General features: G+C 40.6%; 1 protein-coding gene and 1 non-coding gene across 7 annotated transcripts in view; both read left to right on the top strand.

Moving 5' to 3' along the window:
* Positions 1-27043, top strand: part of FGF13 (fibroblast growth factor 13) — a 523263-nt gene that overhangs the window by 478772 nt on the left and 17448 nt on the right. The gene's annotated exons all lie outside the window — the stretch shown is intronic.
* Positions 9461-9543, top strand: MIR504 (microRNA mir-504). Its single transcript, NR_049496.1, has one exon. It is a non-coding gene; the product is annotated as a microRNA mir-504 (primary transcript).

The raw sequence follows: 27043 nt of genomic DNA, 5'->3' as shown, positions 1-27043 counted from the left end.
GAGCTAGGAATTTCCCCAGCTTACCTATCTGTCATGAAAACATAAGGTCCCCTCATAAGTGTGCACAAAAGGGTTGTTTGTGACAGCTCACAGTCCTAGATAGCTTTCTTCTTTCTAGCTTTATTGCAGACCCAAGTTAGGTGTGAGTGGTATATGCCCTATATTAGAAAAGAACAAAGATCGTAGGAAAGCTATGAAAAGAAAAATTGACATGACCGAATCTAACAGATTAAATAATCCATTCCACAGGATAATTTATTTGGAATGCTACTTTATTTCCCAAGATGGCATCCCATAGTTCACCACCATCCCTGCTATTCTGTTTTGCAGAGGTGTTCTAGCAGTGCATGATTTTAACAGGCAGTACATAATGTGAAAACAGGCAGTGAAATATGAAAAGCTCTCTGGGAAAGGATCAACTAAATTTGAAGGAAAAGCTGGTTTGAAATGTTAATCATATTCCCAACCTTAGACATTTCTTATTGGCTGATTGATGGGTAGGAGTTCAGAGTTTTGGGAATTCCTTACAAGGAGATCATGACAGTCCCCACAAAGATAGTCCACTGGAATTCAGATAATAGATCATTTTCCCTTGGTATCCTACCTTTTTGATAGATGAGACTGAGGATCTAGTTCATGCTTTCTGAATTCAGTGATCATAGCGGGGAAGAAAATGTGTATTCAGGGAAATAAACCATTAGCAGACATGTAGTTAGGTTTTCCATGCTCATTAATCCCATCTTTGCTTTGAACCCAGAATGGCCCCATGAACCTGTCCTGTATCTGATTCCAGCTCACCCTGTTTCCTGAGGCTACCAGGCTAGTATATCTCATAGGGACCAGGAAGCTGCAGACTCACTGGAGTAGGGGTTTTTCAGCTTTGGTCATCCATACAGCTTATAGTACATCTATACTAAACCATTTGACTATACACAGAAGACATTTCTATTCATTTAAAACAAACATTTTTCCTCTATGGCAAAAGCTTTCATTAATAGTAATGCCTTAGCAGCTAGCATGTATTCGCCCCTTTATTTAATGGGAGCTAGAATTACTACAAAATGCAGAGATTGAGAAGTTACAACAGAAATGCCTCTTGGAGGACTCAGGCCCCACCTCTTGACTCTCGTTCCCTGTAAAGGAGACACATACCTCAAAATATTCGGAATGGTTATTATCACATGATAGAATTGTGTAATTCTTATTTGTATGCCTTTATCAGATTTTCTAAAATTAATTTTATTGTATTACCTTTATAAAGGATAAAAAAGCCAAACAATGGGCTCTTTAGACAGTGTCTAACTTACCTCAATTTTCCACCCCCCCCTTTGTAGGTGTTGATTTATTTATTTTTTCAAGATTTTATTTATTTATTCATTCATGAGAGACACAGAGAGAGGAAGAGAGGCAGAGACACGGGCAGAGGGAGAAGCAGGCCCCATGCAGGGATCCTGATGTGGGACTCGATCCCAGGTCCCCAGGATCACGCCCTGGGCTGAAGGCGGTGCTAAACTGCTGAGCCACCCGGGCTGGCCATAGGTGTTGATTTAATATGTGACATTGTCACTAAGATGCATAGTAGATGATCAGAATTGCCCCAATGTGAAGAAACGGAGTAAAATAAATGATAAATTAGACATAAAAGTCATGAGAATTTTCCTTTTGTGGAATTACTATTACATGTGGTATACAATGTAGAATTAAAAACATAACAGATGACTGTTAGGAATTCTCCAGCTTTTCATAGTAAAATTATAAATAGTTCAAAGTTCAGGAAGATTTAGATTTCCTTTCTCCTTTGCCTTGGCATTTATTCAGTAAATCCTATTTCTTGGGCTAGGTGATGAGGACTTCTGAAAAAGTATGTATATCTAACCAACAGTTCTGTTGGGAGCTATTCACACTTGAGCTGGGCTTTTGCATCATACAGAACCTAGCTTGTTTCATTGGAATAAAAAAGGGCATGAAAGAATATTCATAGAATTCAAAACCTCATAGCTGCAGAAGTTAGCAAGTAGCAAATTGATGGGAACAGTGAACTGATTACTTAGGAAAGTGGCCAGAGTTTGGGGTGCTCTTCAGAATCCTAACCATGAGAACTCTCCAATGTTTGTCCTCCATCATTAGCTTACCTTGTGGTACACACACACCACTCGTCCATTCTCCTGTTGCTCCTCCTGTGAAGGGGGCATAAAGGGAGCTCACTTGCATTTGGTTGTCATTCTAGCACCACTATCCATTGCCCCTTGACATTTTTTTTAAAGATTCATTCATTCGTTCATTTGTTTGTTTATATTAGAGAGTGTGTGTACACGAGAGAGGGGGGAGGAGTTGGGGGAGAGAACCTTAAGTAAACTCCCCACTAAGAGCAGAGCCCTTCCACTGCTCACACAACCCATGAGATCATGACCTGATCCGAAGTCCGACACCCAACCGACTGAGCCACCCAGGCACCTACCCCTTGACAATTTTAACTCCTAGATCATTGCCACACCCTGCACCCTTACTCTTGCTATAAATCTTAATGATTTCAGTATTCATGCAGATTATTTTCAAGTTCTCTAACCTCTCAGTTCCTTGACCTTTTTCTGTAGTGATCTTGTCTATCTTATCTCAGCCATCACTCTGATGGAAAACTTTAAAAGTAACCTCTACCCCCCATGTCAATTTCAAGCATCTCACCCATTGACTCTCACCTTCTACCTTTACAGTTCATTCCTTCTAGTCTCTATTCTCTAACAATTTCTTGTTCCCACTAGGAGGGCTGTGTGTTTACTCAAAAATCTTTTTACCTTCCTCAGCATCCCCATGCCCCTCACTCATCTCCTTCCCCAACTTAGGTGACACAGTCCATCATGAGAATTGCCCTTTTGTATGTTACTGGTTTAATGCAATTTTCTTTCCCTCCCCCCATTTGAAGTGATTGGCCACATCCCAGCCCCAGTAAAATTCACATCTATATCAATTCTCCATCTATACCAGTGCTACTGGAAGAAAGCAATTCTGCTGATTTTGCTTTACATTCATGACCATTGGTAGGCCACAAGTGCTGTCCAATAAGCTTACTACACGGATCAGTTGCTGACTTTTGTTTTGCCATCTATAATAAGGGGGATAGTCTTAGGAAACTGTGTCCTAGAATGGAGAGATTTAAATAGGTTCCCATAGATAAAGCCCCTAAAATGGTGCCTTGTACATAGCAAGTGCTTATTTCTCCTCCTCCTACCCCCTCTCCTCATCCTTAACCTCCTTCTCCTTATTAGTATTATAATTTCCCTAGCTAAATTACGTTTGCACCAACCTTGATGATTTCATAACTTCTTTCCCCTAAAATCCTGAGTGTCTCATCCCCCTTCTCAGGCTAAGATTCTTGTGTCACAGAGAAAACAGAAAGAATAAAATTGCCTTGTACTTCACCACCATATCTACCTACTCACGTATATGTGTACCCATATAGTGTGCTTTTTTCCCCCTGTTATTATGGATCACTTTTCCTTGCTCCCATATAAGGCCAGCCCATACAGTTTTGCCATAGATTCAACTCTACATCTCTTACTCAAGATCATCACTCCAAAAATTGTCCCCCCCTTCCTGTGTCATCAGATTTCCCTCTCACGTATAATCCCCATCAGTACATAAACATGCTCCTGTTTTTCCCATTTAAATGAGAAAAATCTCCCTTTATTATGTATCCCTCACCAGCTACGATCCCATTCATTAGCATCCTATTAGAGCAAAATCCCTCAAAGAAGTAAGACTTGTCTTCACCTCCTCTCCTCTAGTCCCTCTGAAGCCTATTCCAGTCAGGCTTTTACTACCCCCAACCCTATTATTCTACACAGTGATTCTTCACAAGTCCACCAAATATCTCCATATTTCCAAAATCTAGTCACCAGTTCTCAATCCTCCTCTTACTTGACCTAACAGTGGTGTTTGATGCCGTTTACACTCCTTCCTCCTGGAAACACTTTTTTCACTTGGCTTCTAGAACACCACAATCCTTTGGTTCCCCTCCACTTACTGGCTCATCCTTGCTTCTCCTTGGCCAGCTCTTTCTCATCTTCCTCACCTTTAAACTTAGGTAGGTCTCAGGGCTCAGTTCTTGGACCTATTCTTTTTGTCTATATTCTCTCTCTTGCTGTGCCATTCTCGTGACTTTAAATACTGTTAGTATGTGGATGGCCCCCCAGATTCTCCAGCCTGGACCTCTTATCTAAAATCCAGAATCGTTATGTCCAATTACTTCCTTGACAGCTCCATTGGAATGCCTAATTAGCATCTTTCGTTTAACTTGTCCAAATAGACATCTTCATGTCCCTCCCCAAGAGTTGCTCTTCCTACCATTTTCTCCCGGTCAATAAATGGCAGCCCTAGCCTTCCAGGTGCTGAGGTCAACATCTTTAGAATGACCTTGCCTTGACCTTTTCTGCCTCTGACATTACACACCTAATACATCAGCAAATGTTGGCTTTTTCCTCAAAATACATACACTTGAGATCCAAACCACTTTTCATCCCCTTCACTTCTACCTCTTAGGTCCACCCTCTCATACCTGGATTATGGCAGCAGCCTCTTAATTAGTCTTCCCTCTTACATTCTCTGCCTTCCCACTCTGTTCTCCATATAATCATTCTTTTCAAATGTAAGTCAGATAATCTCCTGACAACTCTGTTGAGAGTCCTCCAGTGGCTTCTGCAGAGTCCATCAAACTCAGAGACCTTAGTAGGGACTCTGAGATGCTCTGTGACATGGTTGCCCAGCTATCCGGCTGACTGCACCCTCCTAACACTCACCAGCTTCTCACTCACCACTCACCACTCACTATGCTCAAGTCACATTGGCTTTCATACTGTTCCTTCATCCCATCATGACAGGCCTTCCTCTGCTTCAGAGCCTTCGTATGGGCTGTTCCCTCTGCCTGGACTCCTCTTCCCCACATATCCCCATTGCTCACTCCCAGTACCTTCAGATCCCTTTTAAAATATCACTTTACCAAAGAGGCTTCCCCAACTAACTTAAAATAGCACTCCCCCCCCCATTCTTTGTCTCCCCATTATCCATGATTTATGTAGCATATATGAATAGGTCAAGTCATGATAAATATGTTGAATGTATATTTGCTGACTAAAATGTTGATTTGTATATTTTGTTTATTTTTAGAGTTCATATCTATGTACTAGAATATAAATTACTTGCTGGTGGGAATTTTGTGTTCACTGTTTCTGTTGAATGAATGAATATGCACATGTTTGTTTATTGCCTCGCTCTACTAGAATGTCAGCTCCTTGAGGGCAGGGTCTTTATTTATTGTTCAGTATTCTATCCCCATTGCCTGGAACAGTGCCTGATTTATAGTGTGTGCTCAATACATGTATGTCGAAATATTCGACTAATTGATTAATTTGTTTAGGCTTTCAAGTTGATTCAACTTGTTGCAACAACTTCCAAGAGTAATGTGCAAACTTATATCAATGTGATGGATAAATATACAAGTGTTCTATGAGGAATATGTGTTGATAACTTTTGACTGTCTTTTTAAGATTCATAATTTTATCTGGCTCCATGATATGGAAATGCTGATTTATATTTTTTAATTGCCAAATATAAATATAAAAACCAAAGTTTTTTCTTTCTAAGAGTATTTCACTATATGAAGCAGAGATGTCATTCAGCCTTATTTATATTGAACCTCTATAGTCCAACCATTGATTCCTTTCTCACTTGTTTAGATTTGTTGCTAGGAAGCACTGTGAGTATTTTATTTTTATTTATTTTTATTTATTTTTATTTTTTTTATTGGTGTTCAATTTACTAACATACAGAATAACACCCAGTGCCCGTCACCCATTCACTCCCACCCCCCGCCCTCCTCCCCTTCCACCACCCCTAGTTCGTTTCCCAGAGTTAGCAGTCTTTACGTTCTGTCTCCCTTTCTGATATTTCCCACACATTTCTTCTCCCTTCCCTTATTTTCCCTTTCACTATTATTTATATTCCCCAAATGAATGAGAACATATAATGTTTGTCCTTCTCCGACTGACTTACTTCACTCAGCATAATACCCTCCAGTTCCATCCACGTTGAAGCAAATGGTGGGTATTTGTCATTTCTAATAGCTGAGTAATATTCCATTGTATACATAAACCACATCTTCTTTATCCATTCATCTTTGAGTATTTTAAGTATACATTTATTTCCACTAAGAGTTATGTGATCAGTTTTAATATCTTTAATATTCTTTATGATGATATAGATTAATAACAGGAATGCTGATGGTGGTGGTAGTGGTGATGTGTGTGTGCATGCGCACCACAGCTAAAGAACAACTTTGAGACTTGCCATCCAATTCACACACATACACACACACACACACACACACAACCCACTCACTACTAAAAAAGAATTACAAAGTGGGTCAGTCTTACAAAGTATTTTTAAAGAGATGCAATTATACCTATTCCCTAGATTAACTAAACTATCTAATTCCTTTATTTAGTAAGGGTCCTGAGATGACCCGATTTAATGAAATGATATATAATTAACACCTCAGTTATTTACATGTGAATTTAGGTTATTTGAAGACTCCAGAAAAGTTTGTTCACAGGTACTTTTTAACTTCCTAATTTTTATTTTATATGAAAATGAAATTTAACATCATCCTAAAGTCACCACCCACAGATTTTTGTGTCTGTCATCCATATGCCTCTTCATGTATATATACAATCTATGTACTTGATTGTACATAAATGTGATAGTACTTTTATCACTTATATCTTGTATACATATATTTATGTCAATAAGTATATTGACATTTTTAAAAAATAATATTCTATTGTATATATGTACCAGAATTTGCTTATGCAATCCTCTGTGGATGAATATTTAGATTGTTTCCTTGTCTATTGTTGTTATAAAACTATTTGTGGTGCACATCCTTATGCATACATGTTTTTAATTTTAGTTAAAATTATTTTTAAAGTTTCTTCTTCAGTGTCATAGTTTTGTACTCCATATAAATGGATTGTTAAACAAAAGTAAGTTTCTCCCCTATTTTGTTTTTTAATTATTGTAAGTTTCAAAGTAGTGACATTTAAATAAAGGAGATTTTACTGTGTACTTTGCCCCGGAGCCCTCTCTTAAAATATATTCAAAGGGAATGAAAGGGCTCATTAAGAGATAGAGCTATTTGAGTTAAAGATCAAATCTGTTGAACATTTTCACTTAAATATACCAATCTTATCTTCTTGACATTTTTGTTATGTTTGATGCTGACAATAAAAACTTTGGAATAAGCTATAATTTCTGCATCTATGCATATTCAGGTCTGAAAATGAAAGAAGAATATGACAGGTTTGCATGTAGCAACTTCCCACCCACACATTTCTTTCCTTTCTGATTCTGACACTTCAGCCTTTGAAACAGTTCCCATGAGCAATACTGAGATTCAGACTATTTAGATCTAAAGGAAAAAATACAAGATCTTCTACTGCTTGTATCTAGCACCTGGAAACCTCTTTGAAGAAGTGCTGAAATGTACATCATGCTGGTATTTGTTTTGCACACAGGAGAAATCCTAAAGATATTTTAGGGGGAAGCAAGAGGGGCTGTCTAGAGATAGTAAGGACTGCTCGGGGCCAGAAGTGAAGAAGGGAACCTCAATCCACATTATTAAAATGACATATTTCCAATATATTCTTGTCAACTTAAATGGAGATTGTATGTCACTCTAAAGCAAAGGTATCAAATTTCATTCTTGGCTCTTAAAAGAAACCAGGGAAAGAGAGACCTTTGTTGGAAAAAGTCTAGGTTTAGCTTCCAGGGAAGGGGTTTATTGACAGTATTGATAGTTGTCTGAAGTAGACTGGATCCTTGTAACATTACCTTGTTCTGTGACAGATAGAGCCAACCTGAGTCCATAGGAGTACATCTCTTTCCTAGTTTTCCAAAATTCAATACAATAGCTATAAGATATTTTTCATCCTTTATCAAAGAATATTAGTATTGTGCAGGGCCTTAACAGGTCATTGAGCTCAACTTCCCTCTCCCAGAAGAAGGCTTCCTCTTCCTTTTCAGCGTTGAGCCCTCTGATCTCTCCCTTCCCTAAGCAATATAGATCTAGATCCATCCATTATCTTTTTTTCCCATGCTTTCACTATTTCCTCGACTGCTGGCCTTTCCCCATTGGCATTCAGATCATTCCAGAACTACCTATCCTAAAAAGTCCCTCCTGGGACTCTATTTCCCCCTCAAACTGTTTGCCTGTCTATTTCGCTTGATAGCCAAGGGGCAACTTAATGCTTTCTTTGCTTTCTTTCTTTTTTTTTTTTTTAAAGATTTTATTTATTTATTCACAATAGAGAGAGAGATAGAGAGAGAGGCAGACAAAGGCAGAGGGAGAAGCAGGCTCCATGCAGGGAGCCCGACGTGGGACTCGATCCCGGATCTTCAGGATCGTGCCCTGGGCCAAAGGCAGGCGCCAAACCGCTGTGCCACCCAGGGATCCTTTTTTTTTTTTTTTTTTTTTCTTATCTGCATCCTAAGTCCTCTGCCCTTCCCATTCTATCTAGGGCCCTCATTACCATCCTCAAACTCCGTTGCTGAGGTCACCACTGACTGGCCAATTAAATCCATTGTTCCTTTCAGTCCTCCCCTTTCTCCTTTCTGCAGCACTGAACTATGTGGATCACTTCCTCCTCCTTGAAACTAACTCTTCTCTTTGGCTTTCCACTGTTTTCCTTTTGATTCCTCCCTTTCTTTCCCCTTTTCTTAATGTAGATGTCTTCCCTGCCCCCAGGTCCCAGCCACAGTCTTCTTTCTCCAGATGATTAAATTCCTCCTCCTGGCTTCAGTCACCATCCATATGCAAACAGCTTCCCTCTTGAGAGCCAGACCTGTATATCCAACTGGCTAACGGCACATCCCCATTTGTCTATCACTGATGGTTCCTCAGACTCAAAATAGCCAGCAGTGGATCATTGCCTCTATCTCCAAAGTCGAACAGAATACCCTGCTTGTCACGCTGTGGTGTCCTAGGTTTAAGCAGTCCCCAGCATCAGTAATACGGGACTTAATATTTGCCCTTAGGATGCTTGCATTGCAGCAGGTGATAGGGATGGCTCTGTCAGACAACATTGATTAGAGTCCATATAGTGACATAAGACTTCAGGCCAATACGTAGCAGCCTCTAATTCCAGGAAGACTGTGAAGATCTTATCATGTATTTAATTGTCGTATTTTGCTTTTTTTTTTTTCTGAGACTGAATTAATAAGATTTATATAAAGTCCAAGAGCACAGGGATTCACAGGGGGCAGACTAATCCACAAGGGCAGTCTACCCTCATCAGCCAGTGCTCATCAATGCAATGGGACAATTCAGAAGGAAAAGTAACTCACTGAGCCATCCATTTCTCACGCACAATCACAACTGAAGAGAGAAAATCTGAAGTGGAATGTTGAATCGGCTGCTGTTGGGAGACCCTGGTCTGCACTCTATCTGTATGCTTACTGAAGGGAGCGCAGGGCAGGGTTTCCCATACAGAGGGCACAGGCTACCACCGCCATTTCAACTGGAATCCACCCCACCAGTCCAGTGCTTCATGACAATTCAGCTGCTCTGCTCCTAAGAAGAAGCTTCAACCCTGATAAGTCTCTTCAGTAGTTACGAAATGTCCTTGTAACTCTCTTACAGTCTTCGTCTGAACAAGAATTTTAACTTTTTAACTCAATCCTCCCCCCTTCACCTCCCTATCTCTAAAGGAACAGTGATTTTGTACATGTTTCTTTTCTGTTTATCAATGAATTCTATGTTCTCTGTAGAAAAATTGGAAAATACAAAAATGTATACATAAAAAAAATCCCCTGAACTAGAGACAACCAATGTTAACATTCTATTATAGATTCTTGTGGTGGTTCATGTGCGCATAAGTGCACATGTGCATATACTCTCTCTCCCCCTCCATATATATAGACACAAACACACATGCACAGTTGGCCTTTGAACAACATGGGAGTATGGGGCAACAACCCCCACATAGTTGAAAGTCTGTGTATAACTTTCGAGTCCCCAAAAACTAAACTACTTCTAACCTCTTAGTGAACAGAACCTTTACTGATAACATAAACAGTCAATGATCACATATTTTGTATGTTATATGTATTTTGTACTATATTCTTAAAGTAAGCTAGAGAAAAGAAAATGTTACTTGGGAAATCATAAGGAAGACAAAATACATGGACAGTACTGTATTTATTGAAAAAGTCCACATACAAGTGGACCCACACAGTTCAACCTATGTTGTTCAAGGGTCAACTGCATATATAGATCTCTTTTTTGATATATATGTGTATATATCAAGGAGGGGTCATATATATATATATGTATGTACTTATACACACACAAACACACACTATACATACCATATTTGAAACCTTTTGTCATTACCATTAATATTCCCTCATATATAAAAAATAATCTCCCATGTTATCATTTTAAAGGCCGAATAGTTAACAGTCTATTTGTTTTCTGATTCTTTGATTTTGTTTTTGTGAAACATCTGAATGTGTGCAACCTCCGTGTCTAGATCAGGGCAATTGAATCCTTGAAAAAGTGTGAGGAAGTGGAATAGTTAATAATGATCTTTTACTTACAAATTATATATTGTTCTGTATCCTGTTCATCTGTAACAATAGAAATTGACATATGTCTGACTAACGCTTTAAAATATATAGTAATATATATAGTTTTCACATTCATCTCTTTGTTGGATTCCTGCAGCCACCTTGTGAGATATACAGGGCCATGGTTATGATTATGTCTTCGTAGATGAGGAAACTGCCATTCAGAGAGATGGAGTTATTTGCTCAAGGACACATGCTTAATAAATATGTGGCAGAGCTGGAATTTGAACTCAAGTCTTCTTACTCCAAACCAGTCCTCTCTCCAGTACGTTTTGCCATGTCCCAGTGCCTCTATTTAAATGCTTCTTGCTAAAAACTCTTATTCACATATTGTCTTACATATTTTTTTTGGTCATAACCCAGAAGAATGGCTTTCTCACCTTTTTCGTAATTAGCAGAAAACAGAATATGGGTAAATTCTAACTATAAAAACACATTCGTCCTTTCAGAAATGCAAATATGCTGTGTAATGTATCTACAAAAAAACTCTTCAATGCAGAATTCTCATTGCTGATGTTTATGAGATACCTCATAGAGAAACTCCGGCTTTTTTCAGGAAGACAAAAATCCATTCTTTTTCTCTAATAATTTAGGGGGACAGGACTGCAGCTGTTCAGAGTTGGAACTTCTTGATTTCAAAGTGTGGATAGTCAGGTTAATAAATCTAATAGAGGGATCCCTGGGTGGCTCAGCGATTGAGCGTCTGCCTTTGGCTCAGATCGTGACCCTGGGGTCCTGGGATCGAGTCCCACATCAGGCTCCCTGTGGGGAGCCTGTTTCTCCCTCTGCCTGTGTCTCTACCTCTCTCTGTGTCTCTCATGAATACATAAATAAAATATCTTTTGAAAGAAGAAATCTAGTATAAATGCCAGGCAAATAAACCACAGGGCAAAAACTCCCTATCAGAACTTCTTAGAAAGAGGATACATAATCAAATAAAAAGACACTGACTAAAGGGTGCTGGTGAGCATAGCCTGCCCAGTAGCCAGCTTATTTAAGCTGTTGTAGGTCAGCTAGTGCTCTTCTCAACTACATTCCCAGGCCGTGTGGAGCAGGAGTGAGAAGTGTGTGCATGCATGAGGGCAGGTATGTGTGTGTGAGAGAGAAAAAGAGAATGAGAGACACTAAAGGTGCCTTTGCCCAGAGTGGGGTCCCTCCTTACCTGATTTCCTGGGAAACTGATGACCATGTGCCTCCCAGTGCTCTATCAGCCTTAATTTAGGTGATGGCAGTTTTGCTCCTTGCCTTTTTTTTCCCCTTTACAGCAGATTGGTATTCTTTTTAATATATTTTAAAAGATTTTATCTATCTTAGAGAGCAGGGGGAAGGGCAACGGGAGAGAGAATCTCAAGCAGATCCCTTGCTGAGTGCGGAGCCCGATGCAAGGGCCAATCCCACGACCCCAAGATCATGACCTGAGCCAAAATCAAGAGTCGCCAATAAACCAACCCAGCCACCCTTGTGCCCCTGGTATTATTTTTTTTAACCTGGTATTCTTTTTAATTAAAAAGTAGCACTTTTGATGCCTTTTTTTTTTGTTATCGTGGTGCCTATTTAAAAAGTGGTAGGCACGCACTTTTGCCACCCATTCTGTGTGAGGTAAAGACTTTGCTTTTCTTTAGAGAATGAAGCCATTACATCTCAGCTAAATTGCCTGCATTTAATGAGCACTTACAGAATGCTAAAACTGTCTACTGTAAAACAATCCTCATATTCTTTGTAAACAGCAATGAAATACTTTTAATAGTATTCCTTTGCTCAGAATTAATGTTTGGGCATGAAGTACAGTCTACTAGGTACTGATGCTTCATTTTCAAAGGCCCGACCAGAAACGTACCTTGTAGATACACAGAACCGAAGGGCTTATGAAATCTTCCAAAATTGTTTTCCCTAAAAGGCACAAATATTGGCTCACCAGCTATCCCCTCAAACCAACTAGGACCAATTGCTAAGTATAATGGCTGTTCAGTGCACAAGGTTGGAACAGCCTTGATTACATAGTCAGATCAAGAATACAGGGCGCCTGGGTGGCTCAGTCAGTTAAGCCTCCAACTCTTGATTTCAGCTCAGATCATAATTTCATGGTTGCAGGATCAAGCTCTGTGACAGGCTCTGTGCTGGGTGTGGAGCCTGCTTAAGATTCACTCCCTCTCCCTCTGCCCATCCCCACTCCCTCCCTAAAAAAAAAGAAAGAATAATTTGGAACCATAAGAATCTCAGCTTGAACCATACCCCAGAATCAACATGATATTTAAAGGAGAATTGCCAAGTTCCCAGGCCTCCCAAGACCAAAGAAGGCAGGTGGTCTGGCATTGTCCCTTCAAATTAGTTATGAATTAAAGGCATTTGAGGCTAAAGTAAGGCCTGGATCTTGCCTTGAGATGATCTCTGGAAACTGAGCTTTAGAATACTCTCCAGGGCCAGATGCCTCTGAAGGAACTGAAGGAGCAGACGCCAGATCACTAAGAACCCCTTTCATAGAGAGACCTTGGCCGTCTGCCCTCACTTCCAGGGAGCTTGTTGCATTCAGCATGTCCTTGAGCCTTGAGGTCGATGCACAGCCAAATTTAAAACAGTCTGGGGAGGGGCATCTGGGTGGCTCAGCGGTTGAGCGTCTGCCTTTGCCTCAGGGTGTGATTCTGGGGTCCTGGGATCGAGTCCCGCATCAGGCACCTCTCAGGGAGCCTGCTTTTCTCTCTGCCTGTGTCTCTGCCTCTCTGTGTGTGTGTTTCTCATGAATAAATAAATACAATCTTAATCAGCATGGGGATAACCGTGAGTGCGGCAGTGGTAAGGAAGGTAGAAAAGGTTGAGTAGGGGACTGATTTCTTATACTTTGGATTTTTTGGACTTCTTAGAGCTGAACCAATTGTTCTGTGTTGCCTAGCTTCTTAGAACTAGACCACTGTTGGATATTTGGTTCTGTTTTGCCACTTCTTTGTTTCTTTCCCCCGTTTCTTGGTCTTTCTGCCAGTGCTTCTTTTAAAAAGAGGTAAAATAATTTTTCTTGGCCCTACGTGGGAAACCCTCTTGGCATTTTCTAACTGCCAAGTGTTCTATAACCAGCCATCTGTGGAAGGAGGGTTTTTTTTCCCTTAATTTAATTTTGTATTAATTTATTTTCCTTTTCTCTCTCACATATACACACAACCTCAGATTAGTGTTTGAGGATTAATGAGCAACCAATCTCTCTTGTAACAAGTTCCTTTTTTTCAGCTGAACTTTGTTTCTTGCTTTTCTGAATATTTTCTCCTAAAATATCCTAAATGAGGTAATTTCATTGAAACAAAGGCATGATCTGTCTTTCAGTGCCTGTACAGGTATTGAGTATAACATTTGAGAACCAACTCATAATTTGGACTAAATTTGAGCTTCAGGAGGGCCCTAGGCACCTCTCCTCTCCCCATAAAAGCAAGGTGGGCTTTCACATTATCGTCCTTAACAGATTACGTTAGTCAAAGTTTCCTCCCAATCTGGATAGGGAGCTTCATGCCATCACAATTTGCAGACTTCACTGCATCAATCAAACAGATTGTTCTTGTAGTGGTTACTTCCTGGGGAATTTGCCAGCTGGGAGTTTGTACCACTGAGCCAAAACAGGCCACTGGAACAGCCATTCTCTTTACTTACTCATTTAGGGAGCCCTTTAAGAAGTAGCTCTTGCAGGGGCGCCTGGGTGGCTCAGTCGGTTAACCGTCTGCCTTCAAGTTAAGCATCTGCCTTCAGCTCAGGTCATAATCTCAGGGTCTTGAGATTGGGCCCTGCATCAGGCTCCCTGCTCAGCAGAGCACCAGCTTCTCCCTCTCCCTCTGCCACTCCTCGTGCTCGCTCGCTCACTCTCTCTCAAATAAATAAAATCTTTTTTTTTTTTAAAGAAGTTGCTCTTGCAGCAGCTGCTCGTTTGTAAGAGCGGCCATGGAGGTGAACTAAAGGAGTCCTAAATGAGGCTGGTAGACGATCAGATGACAAAGGATACCAAAGAGGCAGGTGAATCACAGAAGATGATGCTATGGGTTTTTCTGTAGTGCTTCCCTCCGTGACTAGAAATAACTAAAGTTTCAGCTGCAGTGACGTTGAGTGAAGTATAAAGCATTGAAAATATAAACCAGATTGTGCATGCCTCTCTCCTGGTCTTTCCCTTCCTTCCCCTGCGTGCATACACACACACACATACACACATACACACACACTCACACTCACACAGAGCAGCCTTCTGATTTTTTTAAAGATTTATTTATTTATTCATGAGAGAAAGACAGAGACATATGCAGAGAGAGAAGCAGGCTCCTTGTGGGGAGCCTGATGTGGGACTTGATCCCCGGACCCGGGATCACGCCCTGAGCCAAAGGCAAATGCTCAACTGCTGAGCCACCCAGGCATCCTAGCCTTCTGATTTCTGATATAAAATTGGATTTTAGGGGATCCCAGGGTGGCTCAGCGGTTTAGCGCCTGCCTTTGGCCCAGGGCATGATCCTGGAGTCCTGGGATCGAGTCCCGCGTCAGGCTCCCTGCATGGAGCCTGCTTCTCCTGTCTCTCTCTCTTTCTCTCTCTCTCTCTCATAAATAAATAAATAAATAAATAAATAAATAAATAAATAAATAAATAAAATCTTTTTAAAAAATTTTTTAAAAATTGGGTTTTAGATGGTCAGTTTGCTTTTTAATAAATGAAACATGTGCCTGCCTATTTATGTGAACATCTGTAGCTGAGGTTATCCATGACCGTATGTCCATTCATGTACTGCATGCTTACATATTGGCAAGTAAGGGAGAGTAGTTGAGAATGACTCATTTGGGACTAGATACGGCATGCACATATAACTCAAACATTGTTATTCTTAGGATATTAATGGATGTCTGTACACAAGGCTTCAGTTTAGAAATGGACATTCTGGTTTCTGATGTGGATTTAATGTAAACTTTTCTCCTGAAGGGCAGCAGTTGCTTTGTAGATGTTGTTTCTTAAGACTCATTAGTCAACTTCCAGCTACCTGTATATAAATAACGAAGGTACTCTTAACTACTTTATGGATTTTGTTGAGCATTTCAGCTCAGAATTGATTGGAGACAATTAGGATGTTGAAATGATGGTTTGAATTTGTACAAGATGTTACATACTGGCCATGTCAGGCTCTGCTTTCTCCCAATTCTTCCGCCTTATCTAAGGAGGCTCAGAAGAGACACAATCTTTTTAATATCCACCTAAGCAAAAATATAATTAGGAAGATAAAAACTTCTGCCCTGAATCCTGCATTGCACAATAGAGAACTCCAGCAGAGACACATTTCAGGTCATCTGTTCTCTTGGATAACTTACACTATTTTGTTTTCTTCCCATTAGTCCAGAATCTAGCTTTTAGGAGTGAGAAAGGGGCTAGTCTCATCCAAGCTAGAGCTCCTTACAAAGCACAGGTCGTTTAGAAACCCTGAGGACAGCTTTGGACCAGATAATAAGAAAGGAAATGTGAACACTGGGAGCTTCTGGAGCAAAGAGACACTCCAGCTATCACGTCTGTCAGCCAGCTGGTGACAGCCCCCAGCAGCTACTCAGTAGACACTAGAGCCTCCAGCCCCCAGCTGATGCATTCTTTGGACATCGAGAGAATGGGCGCTAGCCGAAAGCTGTTCCCTCCTCCTTAATGATTATCCATTAGTACGCTGTGGGGGGTTTTTAAATTATTATTGCAGAATAGATTAGAAACAATTAGCAAATGGAAAACTGAAGGGGGCCCTCGCTGCTTTTAGTGTTGAGAAGCAACTTTTGAATGGAAGCAGGATGCTTTTTTCAGAGTCACATGTGCCATTTTACCTGAATTACATTTTATTCCTCTGTCATGGATATGTACTTTCTACCATCTAAAAACGGAAATTTTCCAAACATGAATTCAGTATATGTATTGCTGATTGCTGCATTTATTTTCAGATGCTTTTTGAAAACATTATTTAGTAAGCTAATTTCCTCATGCTGAACAACATATGTATTAAAATGATGGTTAGAGCATATTCCAAAGGCATCTTTCAAATCACAATAGCAAGAATAAGGAACCGTATTGACCACTACTTAGACAGTTTAATCCTTCATTGTTAACTGAGAACATTTTCAATTTTATTGTATTTGTCATTACCTATCACTGTACTTTTGCGTAAAAAGGAACTTTTTTTATAGGGAAAAATAGTAAAATTAAAGGAACAATGGATCTGATTTTGTCAGTGCTCAGGAAGAAAATCATTCAATGCCAGGCCTGTAGAAGTCAGGGGAATGTCATTAGGACCTCATGAATTTCAGCTTTAATAATGTGGAGTTTTTTATATTTCTCACACAGACTTGGATGACGCTTTATGTAAATACAAATCCTCTCATTTCTAATATTGAGGCTTTATTCATTCTTTGTTATTCTACTTCCTCCAAAGAGAAGCAAAACTTGATTAATATGCAAGTTAGAATTTTTGTTAAGGATTGTGTTTTAGTTTTCCTGACAACTCAGGCAGTAAAGGTTAGAACCACCTGATGAAATTGCATCACATTGAAAGAAATAGTGCTTAGTGAGTGAGATTTTGTCATGAACGTTTTCACAGCTTGATTCTCTTTCTCATTATATCCCAATTATGGAATCAAGTAAAACCATTCCTATAGAATAAAACACACAAAAATGGCAAACTACCTGTGACAACGAACAAAGAAACATTGATCTTCACCTATTCCTATACCTTATTTCTCACCTATGTGAGAAGCAAGGAAAACCTCCAAACAGAATTGTGGTGCCTCTCAGATTCCCTAGTGTGGAAAGCATCTAATACAATTAAGTAATGCAGCGGCAGTGACATCATCATAATTCACCATGGAATATTTTTGTTCATTCCCACTGGAGCTCCAAAGCACCGAGTAGACTGAGCATCAGAGCTTAGAAAACTCGAGCCTTCCTGACTTGTAGATGCCTTGGTAAAGAAAATCATTGTTTCGATTTATGTAAGAAGCACAAAACATTTTATTAGTCCATGTCCACAAATGCGAATCATAGAGGAGTACCAAGCCACTGAGAAGGTGAGATTTGAGGGTCATACTGCTTTTAATAAACTTTCCCAAGCTCTTCTTTATTCAGTGACTAGCCAAAGGAGAAGGCTGAGCAAGACAGCTGTGATGGAGAATGGGGCAAGGATGGAAAGTGACATGCACGTATACTAGCTAAGTATCACCATGCAGTTTGATCCATTTATTGGTCCTAACTCCTCTAGCAAATGAGTAGCAGTAGTAGACTTCCAGAAAGACAACACTGTGTATGTTGTCTAAAGCAGTAGAACTCCTCAGATGTTTTTATTGGAGGACCTTTGGACTATAGAAGATGGTCCTGGGGGGGGGGGGAGAAATTCTTCCTGTTTGTAGTTTGCTTCAATGGATACTAAAGTGAGTGTGTGTTTCCTATGTGACTCCCCCAAATATGATAAATTTCAAACCACTTTGTTCTAAAAGTGAACATTTCTTATATAGAGCAACATTCAAATAAAATGTATGTCATAGTGTACTTCTAGGGAGGGCACTCCAAATCATGAGCAAGTATATACATATAGGTTAAACAAAATATACAGATAGGTTAAAAAAATACACAGGTTAAAAAAAAATATGGGGCTTCTGTCACTTATTCACAGCCCAGAAGATTTTCAGGGAAGGCTACAGTATTTCACTTTTAAAGGAGTAGGTTCTAACAGTGATTTCCTTTTATAGATTAAATTGGAAATCCAGGTAAATTTCGTGTCCCTTGAGCCATGTTCACTAAAGACTGGTGACAGAACCAAAGGTCCTTCCCCACTACAACTCCTTGATCAAACAGGATGTAACTAGACTTATATAAGCTTCTCCAGACACTGGAATGCTCAAACATTTTTTAGGCAAACTGAAAAGTTATCTCCCATAGTATTTCATAAGAATGATTCTTCCGCTGTACCGGTAAATTGAATTCGAATTTGTCATAATTGTAACTTTTGAATTATCTCCCTAGCCAAAATAAATCAAAAAATGTAATTTAAAAAGTACAATTAAAATAATTGGATTAGCTAGTTGCATTCATTTAAGCATCTGTACAAAAGACACAAGGTTTTAAGGATTAGTTTCTTACATGTGCTGTGCAGCCTGGCTGATAGCTATTGTAGTGAGGGCAATTTCTGTTAGTAATTGTTGCTTGTATTTGCTCATACCTCTCTTTTAAAGGAAACTTGTCTGTTTTGACAAGCTCACCTTTTTTGCTCATTCTGAAAATTACTTGGGAAAATTACTTGAGTGCAGAAACTTAGTTTTCCTTCTCTCTTAGAAGAAACATCCTTCCTTCCTGAGCACAAATATTTTAGTCCTGGTGGAATCTAAATGCTCAGTCTCACTGGTTGGCTTTGTCTCATGGGGTTTCACAATCAGAACTGGGGGGCTTATTTCAGTCTCCGTTTTCATGACTCATTCTCAAGAAAAGAAAACAACCTATTGGGCATAATAAATATTCCATCGATTTGTACATGGTCACTTTAAAAATCCGGAGCAAATCAGTAAGTCAAGGTCTTAGAATCTCTTGCTATCTTATACAGTAATTGAAAAAGAAGGGCAGCCCGGGTGGCTCAGTGCCGCCTTGGGCCCAGGGCCTGATCCTGGAGACCCTGGATCGAGTCCCACATCAGGCTCCCTGCATGGAGCCTGCTTCTCCCTCTGCCTGTGTCTCTGCCTCTCTCTCTGTCTCTCATGAATAAATAAGTAAAATCTTTTAAAAAAAAAAGAAACGGAATCATCAAAGACCTATATTGATTAAGTATTTCAGGCTGTGATTTGTGGGATCAGAGCAGTAATCATAGTGGGGGGTGGTGGTTTCTTCTGACAGGCAAAATGCTAGGAAATAAACAATTTCTGTTGTGGATTACCAGAATAAGCCTTCATAAAGCCCAGTCATCAATAAAAGATCTGGTTTCTTTTAAGCATCTAGCCACAGCTGTAAAGTTAAAAATTGAGAAAATCAAAAGTAGGCAGGGGCACCTGGGTGGCACAGTTGGTTAGGTTGTCCAACTCTTGGTTTCCAATCAGGTTATGCTCTCAGGGCTGTAGGATCGAGTCCTATGTCAGGCTCTGTGCTCAGCGAGGATTCTGCTTAGGACTCTCCCTTTCCCTCTGCCCTTCCCGACCTCCCCCATGCTCGCTCCCTCTCTGGCTTGCTCTCTCTCTCTCAAATAAATCTTTAAAAACAAGTGGGCAGTGTGGTTCCAGCATCGCATGCTATATAGTTCTGTAACGCTGTGTCATTGTTTTCAAATAATATTTTCCAATAGACCATGTATACCTGTGATTTGAGGGGAAAGCTTCTAATAATGGCTTTTTAGGGGAAAAGACAGGTGCCCATCTTTAAATGATTATGCTAGTATGAAGTCAGTGATCGTTGGAGATCTGTGTCTGGTTCTAATAAGATCATTGAAGAGTGTGGAGTGATTAATGTTATTTTAATAGTAGATGCAGTCACGTAGACACCTAATATGTAAGTTAGTGGCTTTAATGGGTTGTGTTTATTCATGAAAAATGAGACCCTAGGGGATCAAAATTAAAACTAAAGATTCAACTAAATCTTTTCATTTGTTTCCAAGAATTGGTACAGTACCCTGCCCATAGGCAGTCAATTAACATATGCCAATTAATTAGCTTTGTTTTTGTAAAGATTGATTTCCTAAAATTTCTAAAGAACAAGGATTCAGGGGATCCCTGGGTGGCTCAGCGGTTTGGCGCCTGCCTTTGGCCCAGGGCGCAATCCTGGAGTCCCGGGATCAAGTCCCGCGTCAGGCTCCTGGCATGGAGCCTGCTTCTCCCTCTGCCTGTATCTCTGCCTCTCTCTATGTCTATCGTGAATAAATAAATAAAATCTTAAAAAAAAGAACAAGGATTCACTCAAGAAGAACAATTATAGGTAAAAAGAAGTCATTTTACCTATAATTGGGGCCTGAGCTCAGAGCGTGCAGGGGTGTTGCTGTGAACTGCCATCGTGTCTGAAAAGCTTCGGTAGGGGCCATTAAATTGCAAGGGATTATTCCATTCAACACTGTTGGTCAGGTTGAGGAAATTAGGCCTTACCAGTGCCTGCAGCTGGCACTTTATTTTCATAGTTAAGATGCCTCACCATGTTCCCAAACCAGGATTGCCCAGCCGTCCTGTTTTCCTGGACGTTGTGCCGATTTTTCCAATGTTCAGAAGAGTGTCTGTCATTCAACTTACAGTTTAGTGGTACCTACACAGAGGATGGAAAAAGAGGTTGTGTTTCCCCCACAATTTTTTCCATTTTTACCCTCCAGCATTAAATTAGTGGTTCTCAGGATAAAACAGCTATTAAACCTGGGTGTGGGATGGTCTTACCAGGCAGTCCTTGCCTGACTAGAGAGCCACGTGTTCTCCAAGACTCCCTAGTGCCCTGTGATTACTCCTTCAGTACTTAGCTTGCCAAACAGTACTTGCAGGGCTCACTCTCCTGTTTCCTTAACCAGGCTGTGAACTCCAATGAAGAATATAGCTACATTGCATCCACTGCTCTATGCCTGGTGCTTAGCCTAGCATCTGAAATTTTCATGTGTATAGTAGGTGTTCAGTGTTTGCTGAATGAATGAAGGAATCAAAGGTCCTAATATCACAGGTACTGAATGACTCCCACAGAGTGAGAGTGGTCCCCAAAGAAGGTGTGCGTTCTCTAGTTCCATCCTCAAAACATAGGGGTAGCATAATCATCATGGGTGCTATGAATACATGCAAAGCATTAATACTCCCAGTTATGCTCCACATGTTAGCCTCGGGTTAGATGCCATATAACAATCATACTTAGATGTTAATTGCAAACCCTTTTGATTGGACAGTAAATAATTATCCTTTCACCATCATTATGCAGTATCACGACTCCCTGGCTAAAATCTGCTCGGGGTAGCAGCCCCTAAAAAGGCATAGGCACTTTCCCTACTCTCACCAAATTATACACGTAATCTCAGCTTCTCCTGTTTTTCTTTAACAAGGTGGTAAGATCCTGAATAAATGTTTTTTGCTCCTTTTTCATCTGTACATTTCTGCTCCTTTCTTAATAGCTTCCCAATATATGTATGTATGTGTGTTTTCATCCTTCCATCCAAGCAATCAGTAATCCTCTGATTGCCTGATACTTGGCAAACACAGCCCCTGCCCTCTCTGAACTTATAATCAAACGGGGGAAACACACTTTGAACTGCTGATTACAACCAGATGTCTACCCAGGGTCCCCTTTGTACCAGTATCTGACCACTTCCATGAACAGGACTGTTGAAGAGCAATATTCTAAGAGCGTTCATAGACGTGCATATGAACAAAGAACAAGAAAGGCCTAGGAACGAGGATGCAGACAAGGAGGTGCACTAGAATGAGACACATTTTTAGTAGTCACTATCCAAAGTTAAGCTCTTGCGATTCATTGCCTGGCAACAGGAAAGGCGGCTTCACTCCTCAAAAGCTGAGAAAGAGCAGAGGAGGGGAAGAGCATCCCCAGAGAAATCCCCCAGGGATTTCTTAGCCAGATGTTTACAAACTATTGTTTAAATTCTGGAAGGTGAGGGATCCTAACCTGTGCTCTAAGGGTGATTGATTAAGGACAGAGGGAAAAACAGAATTGACTCCAAAAATGAATTCACTTGCCACCACCCCATTTTAGGAACCAAGTGCCTGGATCATCCACCCTGAAGCAGATTTGCTAGTGACTGCAGGCACGAATTGATTGGCATCCTGCTGTGGTTTCTACATGCAAGTGATGTGGCTCTGTTAGCAGCGGTCACTGTGCTGCTCTTTTACTCAGGTGCAAAGTAATTGTGCTTTATATAAATCCAAATGTCCTGCAATACTGCCATTGGGTCCTGAGTTGAAGACATCTACTTAGAAAATTCTATACCTGATTAGGGGCGAGGCAGCCCTTTACATGTTGTCTTCACCTATTTATCAATCCTCCTGACAACCCTATGAAGAAAGTACTAATATTTTTCTCATTTTAAAGATGAGAAAACTAAGGTTGGAAGTTCCAGTCTGTGCCCGACATTACCCAGCTAGACCTGAGTTCTAATCATTGCTCTGAGTTCTAATCATTTCTGACCTGAAAGCCTGTTCTTTCAATCCGTATACAAAGTTGCCTTAATATGGAACATAAAATGAAGAAGAAAAGAATGTACAGTGCTGCAGTTCTGGGCAGCCATTTGCTACTGGCCATAGTTAGGATCGTTTATCTACTTTTTCCTTCACCTGTGTGCTGAAATCAACAACAAAGACGTTTGATTGACATGCACAGATTTTTTTAAAAAGGTTTTATTTATTCATGAGAGATGCACAAAGGCAGAGACATAGGCAGAGGGAGAAGCAGGTTCCCTGCAGGGAGCCTAATGCAGGACTCGATCCTGGGACCCCAGGATCACGCCCTGAGCCGAAGGTAGACGCTCAACCACTAAGCCACCCAGGCGTCCCAATGTGAACAGATCTTAAAAACCAGTTTCCATGAAAAGAACAACTAGAGACTTAATATACTTGTTGCCTCACTCTGTCACATAAGGGATCAGGATCTAGTTCATTAGTTTATATCCAAAAGAGACTGTCTTGCAGGGAATACAGCCAAACCTCTATACGGAGATCAGGGCCCTGAGCCTCTGCTCCTGGCTAGCCCATCCCAGGCATCTGGTTAGATACCATTACTTATGGGTCTACTCATTAGCATTGCAGTGAACTCCTGGTGTACCTACCTATCCACTTTCCGCAGCTGGCTGTGGTCATCTGGTGAGTGGAATAGTGGTACACTTTGCATTTATTGCTGCTGACAAAATCAAGTAAATTGATGTCAAATGTGATTTATAATTTAAACCATTCTTTTTTTTTTAAATTTAAACCATTCTTTTCTCTGTTTCCTTCACTATGGTTCCTTTCAAATTATTCCTTTCTCTAAAGAATATCTGAAGTGTAGCACCAAAGTGAGTTTTTTCTATCCCATTGTACTTAATAAGCAAGTTGTGGCATTTATTTCTTTAACATATCTCTTTCTTAAAAAAAAAGTCTTTATTTTTGTTTTCATGAATTGAAGACAAAATGTGGTCCAGGGCAAATGCTATTATGACTTATTTTTACACTCTTGAAAACCATTACAGGCAGAGGTATGTACATAGCTGGCGATAGCTGAGTTCTGCACAGAGCCCATCTAGGCACAGACCACATTGGTTTGTAAGCCCTTATGAAAAATACATTGGAGTTAAACACTAGGTCCCTGGCTAAACTCCTCTTGATATTTTAGTGTTTTAATCTTTCTTTAATATGTTTTAATTAAATCATCAAAAATAATAGTGTCCTCTTTGGAAACAATGTATTTTTCATTTCTTCTGTTGTTCAGTACAACGAACTGACATTTCTCCTATGCTGAGGAGAAGATTGCACTTTCATATATTTTACCAAGATAAACCCGTGAAATTTACTAGCCATTTACTAGCCATTATTTGCTGCTTTTTTAAAAAAAGATTTTACTTATTTATTCATGAGAGACACAGAGAGAGAGAGAGAGGCACAGGCACAGGCAGAAGGAGAATCAGGCTCCATGCAGGGAGCCCGATGTGGGACTCGATCCTGGGTCTCCAGGATCAAGCCCCGGGCTGAAGGCGGCACTAAACCGCCGAGCCACCTGGGCTGCCCAAGGATTCGCTGCTTTCAATGATTAATTACCTGTTGGCAGGTAATTCTTTTTAGCTATTCAAAGGTATTCTTTTTAGCTATTTCCTTTCATCTTGACCTACCCTTTTTTATGAGTAACCTTTCATGTATAGCTCAAAAGAATTTTAGCAAAGGTTTATTTTGTTTCTTTGGGCAGAGATGCTAGTTTATAATTATAATGCAGATCATAACCACAGTGAAAATAAAAGCCCCAATAGCAAGTGGAGCCTAAATACCATTTTTTGACAGATCTATATCTTCAATGCTTATGCAAAGGCCTTATTAATCTGGAATAATTTGTCCATTTAATCCATCAGGCCAGTGACATTCATCCGTCTATTCGTTCAGCAGATCAAGGCACTGTTCCGCACACTGGAATAGAGCCGTGTACAAAAAACATAATCCCTGCCCTTGTGGAGCTTATGTTCTAGAGTAGGTTGACAGATGGTAGATAAATAAATTAATACATAGTTTGCTTTGGTGAATAAACAAGCTGGATTAGGGGATAGAGCAAGCTGAGATATAAGGACAGCTTCCGCATCGGTGGTCAGGGAAAGGCGCTCTGTGGAGGTGGCATCTGATAGACAAGAGGGAAGGGTTCAGGTGGATATCTGAAAGGAAAACATTCCTGACAGAAGTGCCATCGAATTCAAAGTCCCCGAGGTGAGAAGATGGATGGCATATTCAAGGGACAATCTGGGAAGCCAGTGTGACTGGCGTAAAATGCAAGAGAGCAAGTGACAGATGAGAACCCAGAAGTAGCCAGGATCTGAGAGAGTGTGGTCTTACCGCCCAAGGTTCGAACTTTGGCTCTGGCTGCAAGGGAGACGGGAAGCCACTGGAAGGTGCCGCGTGGAGGCGCGGTATGATTTGCCTTATGTCTTAAATGAAGGTTTCACTAGGAGTATGGCTTTTATCCACGATCTCCTCCAGCCCTCACTGGCTGTGCTTTGTTCCACAGCCGCAGATCCAACCTCAAACTTTAACCCCGCGTTGTGGGCATTCGCTCTGTGGGTCACCACGGAATTGGCAAGAATGTATAATTAGTTCAGTCATCCCATCCCCACTGCAAGGAGGAGAAAAACTAGTGCATTCATTTAACTCAGCCGTCAGCAATGAAGGAAAAACGACTCCCACTGAAGTGAGTCAGTAGCATCTTCATAAACCAAAGCAAGCATATTATGCCTTAAATGATGGCTCAGTGGCCTCAAGGAAGTAGCGCACCTTCCTAAGCACCTAATTTACTACCAGGCTGTGACTCAGGCTCAGGGAAAATTGAACCTATTATTGCTTACTGAAAATACAGTAAGCAACTGTGGATAAACATTGACACTATTTAGGACAGAGAGTCAATGCTGCGAAGAAGACAGATCTGTGATCTGCAGCAGTTCCCACACCGGCTTTGCATGTACGTCTGTCCTCCAGTGGTTGCTGCTTGCATACTCATCTCTTTGCTTTCCTGTTGGAGTTGCATATGTAATTTGATGTGTTTGCGCAAATACAGCACTGCAGCTCTAATGGCTTCACACCTATTTAATCTGCCTTCTCCTGTTCCTTTACTAATGCTAGAAAATTTGGAAAGTCCCTGACAACTGGGCATGGCCTATGGAGCCACCACCAAAGCTATGAGGTTTGAAACTGTGTTAGTGTTTGCTCAACATATTTATGCTGTCCTTTATTCTAGTCATTTAGCTTCGAGCCTCCCTGTTCATTCCTTTCCCCTATGATTTTCAGCAAATATCCAGCTTCTGTAAACATTCTCTCACTAGATCAGAATCGCAAGAAGTATAACTTCAGAGGGGCCAAGGTGTTTAAAGCATACTGTTTCTGGTGGTTGGCATACTAGTAATCTCACCATGCAGGAGGGTGGTTGAAAAATGGAACCTTGTTAACTCTTCCTCGGGCATATACTGCACAGTATCACTTGTAGTTCCCTACGATTACACTGACTCATGTTTGACTAGTCAGAGAATAGGAGTTTTATGTTCTTTCAAGTACCATCATAATGGCAACTTTGGTCACTCCCTTGTGATCCTGAAGGATCAGTTAGGTTTCAACATAAGCAATTGCCGTTCTAACCTACCTCTTGACCTAGGACAGCCATACTTTTTCCAGAGTGGTGAATGCTTAGCTGCCACTGCTGATGACACTATAACACTTAACTATAAGAGCTGAAATTACCAAATGAATCTTTTTTTTTTTTTATGAATCGTTTTTGAATGAAAGAAATGCTCAGTCAGGATGCTGGTTACCCATCGTGGATCTCTATCTGGCTGGGCCCACTGTAGACTCTAGAAGTCAGTTTGGGTCCATCCTCTCTGACTCTGAGAACATAGCTTGGGGCACTGCTTGAGTTCTGGCGGTAGCTTGGGGAACCTTCGTTGGACAACCATCTGGGGAAGGCGACTGCTATTCCCCAAGTGCAAAGCATCATAAGCGTCAGCATCTGGTGTAGGAAAGACAAAGTACCTGATAGGGCCCTCAAGAAGTTTTTGTTGACTTAAATGAGTATAATCCCCATAAAATGGTATCTAAAATAACCAGTCTTCGCAAGTCAGCCAGAGATTGGTACTGCACATTCGGCAAAACAATAACCGTTATATAAAGATGTTGTTCCGAGAAGCTGTGACTCACTAGGCAGATCACGCCACTGTGATTCTGTACACAAACC

The sequence above is a fragment of the Canis lupus genome, chromosome X, assembly GCF_011100685.1.
Source record: "Canis lupus familiaris isolate Mischka breed German Shepherd chromosome X, alternate assembly UU_Cfam_GSD_1.0, whole genome shotgun sequence".
NCBI classification, from domain to species: Eukaryota; Metazoa; Chordata; class Mammalia; order Carnivora; family Canidae; genus Canis; species Canis lupus.
This window is presented reverse-complemented; position numbering and strand designations above follow the sequence as displayed.